The sequence below is a fragment of the Penaeus vannamei genome, chromosome 9, assembly GCF_042767895.1.
Source record: "Penaeus vannamei isolate JL-2024 chromosome 9, ASM4276789v1, whole genome shotgun sequence".
In the NCBI taxonomy this organism is placed as follows: Eukaryota; Metazoa; Arthropoda; class Malacostraca; order Decapoda; family Penaeidae; genus Penaeus; species Penaeus vannamei.
This window is the reverse complement of record NC_091557.1, coordinates 11,609,664-11,619,663: the sequence shown is the minus strand read 5'-3', so window position 1 is coordinate 11,619,663 and position 10,000 is coordinate 11,609,664. Positions and strand designations below refer to the sequence as shown.

Genomic DNA, 10,000 nt, shown 5'->3' with positions numbered 1-10,000 from the left:
CGAGATACGAAAGGATGTTGGCCAGGAAGCAGGATGGCTTGCGCTGTCGTGGTTCCGGTGACGGGGAGGTTTATGGCTGAGAAGGAGAGTAACATGGGCGTGCGGGGGGGAGGGGGGGGGCAACATAGAGTCTACATAGAGCTGATAACGGAGGCGCCTACACAGACCAGGACTGCCTACCTGGAGACCTTTTATGGGCTCGTCACGCGGTCCTCTAGCCACCCTCCGCCTACTCTGTGTTACTCGTATGACCAGCTTCAGTGTGGGTCGTCTTGACGCCCACTCATGCACACTCGGAGCATACATATCAGCTTGTCTTAGCTTACATATTTTGTGGCTGGAAGTCTGCCATGTTTTCGGAAAACTTCGTCGGTGGATGTGCCACTCAGAGAATAAAATGTCTTCTTCGCAATCAATGTAGCAAACAGACAATAAAGCATAACACGACCTCCGCCTCCTCCACGCCCCGACCTTTTAACTCCCGTAAACAGATGTTGGGGAGAAGTGATGCATACCAACTCGCAGCGCCCACGCTCGCCCACGCCCACGCCAACTCCCCCGTTGTTTCAGGTCTCGAGTTTCACAGAAATTCTCCTTTGTGGGCAGACTCGTCCCGCCCACACGACCCAACGTCCTGTCATTCCTTTGATTCATCCCCCACACGCTTGGTCTTTCGTGAACAAAATGTCATAAATGGTGTATATGTCAGGCTACTCTTTTAGCTTTTACAATGTCGGTGACATATCAGCTCTCTGCAAAGTGCACTTGGACCGCGCAACCCAAAGCATACATCCAAACGGACACGCAGTCTGCCCATTCCTCACGGACGCAGGGTCACCACACCTCACTCTCCAGAACTTCAGCAGCAACTCTTACCACAAAAAAAAAAACATGCTTTCACACACACCTTAAACCACGCCATGTCTTCATAACTTTCCCTCATAGAAAACGCCAACATACATCATGGCTTAAGCAACATCCCGCCCCCACAATTAAACACGCCTACACGCCCAAACCGCACCCTCGTCACCAAGTCTTTCGCCCTTTATTGCGCAACGGATCAATCTATAAGCCAGGTGCAGAGTTAAGTTATCTGCACAAACCGCACGCCTTCGCCATACACCTACGCGCCCACACCGCGCCCACGCACCCATCCATCAAAAGCCTACGCACAGACGCGTGGACATAGATGTATTATTACAACAAATACTGACCTGAATGTGATTTGTGCCAGCCTGTCTCTCCAAACAACCTCGACTGACATCTGACATCCCACAGGAGACAAAAAATATAAGCAGCGTGGGCGCGAATCACGAGTAATATACAGATGTCTCGAGTCATCATCGCGAGAACGACGTGAACAAGTAGCATGAATGACCGTTACGAGGGGGTCGTTGTAGGTGCATTACGCCGTTGGTGCAAAATGCTCCTTGCCTCCCGCGAGAGTCGCTGGTTTCAACGAGAAATGCCACGAGGGTTCACACTACAACTACTCCATACCCACACGCAGCGCCCACACAGAACCTGCGACCTAAACTTGTATCAATCTACGCCCACATGCAAGGACCTCTGCCTACTCGCCCCATTGTCAGAGCCCCACGTCGCGGCGGCTCCTCCACTGCTGCACCGCGATACGAGGGCTCTTCATCACACCCACTGACCTCCCACATGCCCGGCTTAGGTAGCATGCGGGCCAGATGTTTCTTTCTCGCATTACGACCAAAGCCAGACGTTTTTCAGCAATCATCGAAACTTCGAGTTTATGCTTTTTGTCGCACAGATGACTGGAATGACTTGCAGGCCACGGGCGTAACTATGATGAAGGTCGTCCAGGGTCACCCACGCTGCTGGGCGCCTGCACCCCCCCCCCCCCCCCCCCGACTGGTCGTCACGCATGGCCGAGTATTCGTCCTCGCCTGAAGTGTCTTCCGGTCAGGGAGAATCACTGGTTCCTCATGCTCCGATTTTCGAGGAGGTCTTGTGGCTGACCTTACCCCGCTGCTCGTGCATGAACCTCAGGCTCCGGAAATCCAGTGATCTTGTCATGTCATGCACTTCCTCAATCCTTTGAGCTGTCATGTAATTGAATTTCACTGAGCGGAGAAAATCTCGCGGATGTCATTTGTGTTAAGGCCACGTATGTGGTATATACGAATGCAACGTTTGTACTTCCTGTTGCACAGAGAAACATCATTAATCAAAACTGAAATGATGCATTGTTACGCATCCATTTTCACTGAAAAATATTTGCGAGTAGGATAACGGAGTGGTGTATTCCTTTTTTAAAACTAGTGAACAAATACACCTGATTCAAACCTATGCCTAGACCTTATGAGAAAGGCATGACTATCAACCTCGCAGAGAAGTCCCTCTTGCCCGCGACACATCACCGCAGCATGCGATGGGAAGCAGCCCCGAGTGAGCTTCACTTTATATGGTATTGGCTACCTAATCTCGGCCGCCGCAGCCCCCTCCCTCCCTTCCTCAGCCCCTCCCGAACGTTCATCGAGGAGGGAAGTTGGGGAAATGTTTATAACTACATTTAAATGTGTATAACTACATTTCCTAAGTTTTACGGAGTTTGCTGTTTGTTGCACTCTGGAACTTGCACTGCAAACAACACACAAAATTGTTTCTCGCGCTTCTATTGGAAAATATGAAATGCACAATTTTTGTGTAGCTGCTACAGGCCATGGAAGGTCACGAATACACAATCATTATAAGAAATAAACACCAGAATCCCGGGAGTTTTATGCTAAATACACATAGTACATCCCCATTGGTGAATATATCACACACTAAAAGCACCTCGACGAGCACAAGTCACATCGCGAAAGGATCCGTTTTCAGAAGACACTGAAAACGAAACCAACTTCGTCTTTAGCTATACATCATTATCATTCTAGTCTCTCATAAAGACGGCAGATGAATTAAAGGCAGGTGTATCAGGTATGCACGGCGAGGCGATGGCACACAGACGAAGGCAAGATACATGGGGAGATCACACCTAGAAGCATCTCGTTCTGTTCTGGGGTTAGTGGAATAACTTTTCACTCGTGTGTCATTTGCTCTTGATGGGCGAGGCATTAAGGGGGGAGAGGGGGAGGGAAGTGGCAGTGTGTCAATGCCATGATATTGAAGTTTCTCAACGAGGAGGCTGGGCGAGGAAGCGGAGCACGGCACACCTGCACGTTAAAATGGCACTTCAGCGGCACGGGGTGGGCTAGAGCACGTCACTTCTCAAGCAACACTTACCTTTGGCGTATAGGAAGTGATCCTCGTGCAATCACAGATTTTCATGTATATAGTCAGTCGATTATGACAGATCACGAGGCAGCACGAAAGCGCCGTGTGTGCCCGCCGACACTACCACTTTCACTGCGCCGTGCCCGGGCTCGCGGTCCTCGTGGGGGAGGGAAGGGGGGGGTCAAGGTAGCGGGAGACCAGGTGAGACCAACACACGGACGCACGCACGCACACGCATACCGACACTCGTGCCCTCCCACTCATTCACTCTGCCATGAATTAGCGAATGGAGTGAATGTATCAGTGATTGTACGCACTTAACGCACAACAGGGAGGCTTACATTCACACCCTCCTCCAGCCGTCCACCTGGCTGCCCGTCCCTGCATGTGGGCGGGGTGGAATGCTCTGCGGTGTCACTAGTCATAGCAGGAGGACCTCAGCTGTGCGGCCAATGGGCAATTAACCAAATAATATTCCTGGTAAGAAAGTGCAGTCGATGGCAGGAAAGTCGTCAATGCGAAAATTATACCATACCAAACCGGCAAGACAGCCTTAACCTTCTTGCAGTCAGTGTCAGCAAATACCTGTCTCATTTCATCATGCGAGTTTACATGTGTGTGGGTTTTAATATAACAATCACAGCGTAGATGAACAAAAACTGGCCAAAAGACCGCGATGACTGGGATTTTTCCAAACACGAAATGGTTCGGGATAGAGACTACATCGCATTTAAATTTCTTATCAGCTCCCAATTGATTATCATTCGACCTTCGTGTTAATATAAGCAGTCCTTCGCGTAAAGGGAGGATGTCTGTTTATTCTTCTCTGGCTCATGAATAAATGCGTGAAATAATCAGAGAGGAAGCGAAGCCCTTTCCCAACATGACGCCCAGGTGAGAAGCTCGTCCAGCACGGTCTTGCCTCGTGTTATCATTTCTTATGAAGTTCTAGATTTAATTCTGACTTACATTCATGTCATACAGCGGACGTTTCATATAAACACGTTCATTTCGGGAATTAATATGAAGTGATTATATCTGCAGGATGCGTAGTATGTATACACAAGCTAAGACAAAGCCCTAAGTGGCTTGTGTTGAGACTGAATGAATGGAGTCGATAGCGACTACCTTGTGGGGTCTGTGTACTTGAACTGACACAGCGGTGCTATATATGTGCTTATGATGGACATAGTAGGGCGTCTGGTAAAGGTGACAGGAGTAGTGGTTAGCGTATTTCTGTACACATGATGGAAGGGCGGAGCTTATCGAAGCGTCAGTGGTATTTAGGGGGATTTGTGGTGACAAAATTTCATGTAAAGTTTTGTACATGATGATATTTTGTAGTTCATGTATATAACGCCCGTAAAATATAAGCACAAGTGTTTGAGTTGAAGGTGGTGATGCGTGACTCTACTTTCCAACCTTGTTTAATGTTATCTCTCTGCAGGTATGCCCCGCATTTACTCATCTCGATTCATATTTATCCCAAAATGTCTCAGCAGACACACTCGCCTCCATATACATGCATGGAGTACTTACAAATGTATAAGATACATATACACCAAAGTTAGTATTCATGAATGAATCTTTGATTTGGCAGAAGCTCGAATCAAAGTGAATTAGGGTGTTACAACACTTCTGCTTCTCCGTGATCCAATTAACCGCTCATCAAGATATTTATAGATCACTCAGACCAATTAAACGAAAGAAAATATGTACGTACAGTGTGCTTCTCCCTTCTTACTTTTCCTTTCTTTCTGTGTTACAATACAAGCTTAAGATCCCCAGTTTGTGGAAGAGTAACATCTATCGTGCCTCTGAACCGCCTTCTGAATGTCGTCACCCCTTCTCACATCTCGCCTCCCGTGATCGTTATGAATCCGCCGCCCAAATACAGAAGTCGTGATGGAGCGTTTGTATCCATCCTAGTCAGGAAAGTAGGGTAGGAGAGGAGGAGGAGGAGGACGAGGAGGAGGAAAAGGAGGTGGTGGAGGAGTAGGATGACGAGGAAGAGTTGGACGACGAGGACGTGGAGGACGACGACGACGAAGACGAAGAGGAGGAAGGAGAGGTTCAAGAAAAAGAAGGGGCGTAGTTCGAAGGAGGAGAGAGAGGAGGTGAAAGAGAAAGAGGTCGAGGAGGAGAAGGAGGAGGTCGTGGAGTGGGGGTTGTTGTGAAGTCGCCCTCTTTCCACAGAAGAGTTAGTGATCGGTGATGACTGGCGCTCCACCACAACGTAATATGAAGCTGATACTGAAGGTGACATCATCTCCAGTATGACCGTGGTTAGATCGCATAAGTCACTGCATATGTGGGGCTGAATGCGCAGAGAGTGGACGTAAGACAGCATGAGGAGAAGCAGGTTCCTATCTGTTCCTTAACACTCATTAACTTCTGCTAATCGCCCTCAGCCAACGGGCTGTACGCTACAGTCTTAATATTAGACCAGCGTGATAGAGCGTGAGGGAAAGAAGGTCGAGATCCCTCACACTGATCACCTTATGCGGACCTGCTCATCAGCGTCCTCTGGTAACGTTAGCCTCGCAGACTCTACGGGAAGCGTGACTGTTCCCCTCCGGCGCTGACAGTGATTTAGCGTGATTAATTCTAACGAAGAGGGAGCAGCTTAGCAGATCGGAGGGGACAATGGCCGAGGCATTACAACGATACCATCAATGGGGAAAAACCTTAGGAATGTTGGCACGGTTGGCAGGAGGCTGGGCTAAGCTGGCGGGAAGAAAGAGGAAGCAGAGGAGAGGAAAATAAAGAAAATCGCCCAGGCATTGAGAAAACAAAGGAGGTGTGTGTAACTGCGGATATCAGTGTGCCCGCGGCTTTGATAGTCAGATTACTTGAAAGGCACGGTGACTGATGCGATAATAACGCCAGGAATTGAGATACTGACAGTTATGCTTGGTAGTGAATTATGCCATTTTTCTTTCTCCTTTCTACTATTTTCAAATTTATTGTACGTTTAGTAATCAGAAACATAATTTAGGAGGCATTTCAGGCTTCAGTGAGATAAACATTATTATTTTCAGATCAGATATATTTTATAGGTTAATGAGATGAATTTTCATTTTACAGGGAAGGAAAAACCTGAAGAATACCATACATGCTCACGTTTTTTTCTTTTGTCATTCGTGGAAGCTGTCGTAAAATCGACCCTCATAGAGACGTACAGTCGAAGGGAATGTCGTATATTTCCCCGGAAATGTTTTCCCAGGGTTTATAGTCTAAACCCAACTCTTTCGGGTGTCGTGTTGTGCTTTCCGGCTTGTGAATAAATCAGGTTTGTAGCGACAAATAGATACAGTATACAAAAGAGTCGGCTACGCGATCGAATTTTCCCGTGAAACAAGAGACAAAAACACAAACCCCCAAACTCACGATCCGTAAAAAAAATCACTTTAGCCTTTTCATTTAGTCCCCAAACAAATATATTTCCCTTTATTTCCTCTTGATGGGACAGGGACATTTCGGTAGACACTGAATTCGGACAACAAAAAACAAAACAAAAAAAAGGTTTGGTAAACATGCCACTCTGGGAGAATACCAAATGTTTGTCATGTCCTCCGATGCTCGAGTTACGGTGACAGTAGTGGAGGAAAAACGTTAATGAATTTTGGGAGATTGGAATAAGTGGAAAATCATGGAGGACATATGGAAAGAGAGTATGGGTAAGTTTAGGCTGTGTCTTTTAAGGTAAAGAACAAGTGTTATCGATTAGGGTGAAGGAGTTCTCCGAATGTGCGGTTTTCTTCTTAGGCTTAATACTACTTACCAACAAGGAGAAAAAAAACTGGTATGCGAAGATGACATTTTTCGGCGGGTATGTCTGGAACCCCGCCCTTCGCACAGACGTAAGAGATTCTAAGAAAAGTAAATAGTAAATTCTTGACAATGATCCCTTCCCCATAGGGCAAGGGTCTGAATGGCAGTCCATTTGCATAAAGGAGAAAAGTGCGCGAGGTTGGGAATGTGTGCATCACCTGTTCACTCTTCCCCCTGCGCTGTGGACTGAAATGATGATGCGCAGACAGAATAACGATGCCGTAGCCCGGGGCAAGGCTGTCTCAGACAGGATGACTCGGAATTTTTCACAAAAACAACAGCTGATACATTGGAACGCTGACATGATAAAATTCTATTAGATTTCATGGAATCCTGGATAATCTTCGATGATACTGTTCCTGTAATGCTAATATTGAGGAGATTTACTGAAGAAAAATATGGGCACTGTTTACCTACGAACAATTTCGCCGGGACTCTCAGGCTCCATAACTACCTTGTAAAACCGGAAAGTGTTCGCAGAAAGAACGGTTATTGGCTCGTTTAGTGAATCTGCCGTTGCGAAAAAGGGCTCTTTCCGTGCAGGTCCCACCATCAGGGCAACGCAGGGCTCGTTTCAGCTGCACCGAATAAAAAGCGCCGTAGCGTCTCGGGCCGCCGACCACAGTTGGCTGGCCGCAAAGGGGGCGAGGTGGAGCTCCCCATTGTTAGTGGAAGAAGCCTTTTAACGTACGCGACTCTCGCCTTGCAATGTCGGTGACTAAGCTCCCTTGTCCGAGAAGAAACAAAAGATAATTGGAATCTCTTGACACAATTTCCTATCAATAGAGTAACCCCCCCCCCCCCCAAAAAAAAAAAAAAAAAAAAACAGCGAGGGAACCGAAATACATAGCCTTTTTCGTCACATTCTAACACTATTCTTTACGTAAACAAACAAGAATCTTTAGAAAATATTACACAAAATCTCACAACAAAGAGAATGCAATCTTCCATTCCACATTCGTTCGACATATTGTGCGAAATTCCCTGAAAGTGGGGCCCCTTCACGACCACCCAATAAAAATACCAGACACGTGAGGGGTTGTTCGACGCCCTCAACGCCCATCTCAGCTGTTTTGGGAGATTCCGCGCCACGTAAACGCAGTGGGTTAGCAACCAGATTTGAGGAGTATGTCTATTACGATTAATCAGTTTTTTGTGAATGAATATGGAGACAGTTACTGGATTATTGGGTGGTAGGACGGAGATAAAAAAAAAATATATGCTGAGAGAGAGGGGGGAGGAGAAAGAGATAGAGAGAAAGAAAGAGAGTGGGGGGAGGAAAAAGAGAAAGAGAGGTGGAGGCAGGAGAAAGGGAAAGGTAAATAGAGAGAGGGGGAGAGGGAAGGAGGGAGGGAGAGAAGAGAAAGAAAGAGAGTGGAGGGAGGAGAAAGAGAAAGAGAGATAGGGGGCAGGGGAAAGGGAAAGATAGAGAGAGAGAGAAAGAAAGAAAGAGGCCTGGCAATGCAGAATTTCATTACAAGATCTTGTGACACACTGGTTGGCCTTCATCAAAAACTGTGACGAATTACTTCAAGGTTTCCAGCAGGCCGCATTCCGTCATGTGACCATTCAGCATTCTTGGGACTATCTCATCTCGTCTACCTGTATGGAACCTGCCCGTCCTATACACATATGCGGGGCGATCGTGTTGCGCATACCTACGAGGAAAAATATGTGTGTGTGTGTGTGTGTGTGTGTGTGTGTGTGTGTGTGTGTGTGTGTGTGTGTGTGTGTGTGTGTGTGTGTGTGTGTGTGTGTGTGTGTGTGTGTGTGTGCAAAATCATGAGACTGCGTACATTCGCATATCATAATGATATATGTTGATGCTTAGTGTTAGGTAACCGTTTTCATCTCTTTTGCGTTGTGGGTTTAGAGCAATGTTCCTGTAATTCCGAAGGCTGGCGCTCGAATTATTACATTAGGGAAAGCGTCTGTACTTCAAAATCCCTGATCAGCTGGTGTCCTGTTATACCGGAGGCTCTAGATTTCCGTGACCTTCTTTCAAAGTTGTTCGGTGTTGAGTATTCGATTCCATTCGTTTTTTGTTTGTATGTTTGTTTTTTGTCGAATCAAGTCTAAGTTGGCAAATCACCAGGTTGGATGCTTCTTTGTCTAGACGCCGAGGTTCATCTTCAAAGAATAAATCGTCAGGAGTTATTGTTAAAACACTGGAGCGTGTAAGCGTCGTTTGAGACTTAACCCTTTAGAGCTTCGTAATCTCCAATATAGCATGTAATCTTACTCGATCTTCACCAGGACATGGAAAGGGGAATCTGCAAAGGAGTGCAGGAAAGGCAAGAAAATCGCCGACGAAAAGGACATGACAAAGTTGGATTTCAAAAGTTTGCGACGGTGCAAATGGAGAATCTGGAAGGATGCAGGTGACGATTTTTTCTCTTTGTCAGTATATTTGTTTAATTATTTGATCGGATTATAGTTAGTCAAAGAAAAAGAGAAAATGCAAGAGCGCCGAGTAACATGCTGGAAGGAAACTCGTTCCGTGATGACATATAGACCTAAAGCCCATTATTGCACTGAACAGTAAGAAACCATTTCCCTATAAACCATTTACGATTTTTTCAATGTCATATTTTAATATTCACGCTACTGTTTAGCAGTTTCACCGCCACCATACACAAAAACGTACTCTAAAATACACAGACATACAGGCGGGCTTCCGTTTACCGACGCCTAACACACACATTGTTGGTTGGTGAGTATTCATGGTATTTTTAGGTCAAACCCAGACCGACCGTGGGATGACATGGGGAGGGGATACAGGTGTAAATGGGAACTTCAGTCGACGGCCTAGTGCTTACAGTGTACATTTTTAGCTTTGATGTTTCTCATTTGGTTATCACAAATTACTTCTTGCACTTTCCTTAATTCCTTTGGATGTTCATGGAATCCAGTCTTTATA

General features: G+C 46.4%; 2 protein-coding genes across 22 annotated transcripts in view; one reads left to right on the top strand and one right to left on the bottom strand.

The window, feature by feature from the left end:
- LOC113811744 (guided entry of tail-anchored proteins factor 1) overlaps positions 1-10,000 on the top strand; it is a 44,947-nt gene that overhangs the window by 13,184 nt on the left and 21,763 nt on the right. The gene's annotated exons all lie outside the window — the stretch shown is intronic.
- LOC113811738 (collagen alpha-1(III) chain) overlaps positions 1-10,000 on the bottom strand; it is a 63,442-nt gene that overhangs the window by 53,117 nt on the left and 325 nt on the right. For 7 of the 21 annotated variants that reach the window (XM_070125270.1, XM_070125276.1, XM_070125285.1 and 4 more), the window contains exon 1: positions 3,256-3,390. The exons of the other annotated variants lie outside the window; for them this stretch is intronic. The gene's annotated coding sequence lies outside the window, so the exon portion shown is untranslated. Of the gene's footprint in view, positions 1-3,255; positions 3,391-10,000 lie in introns of those variants that run through there. 21 annotated transcript variants of the gene reach the window in all.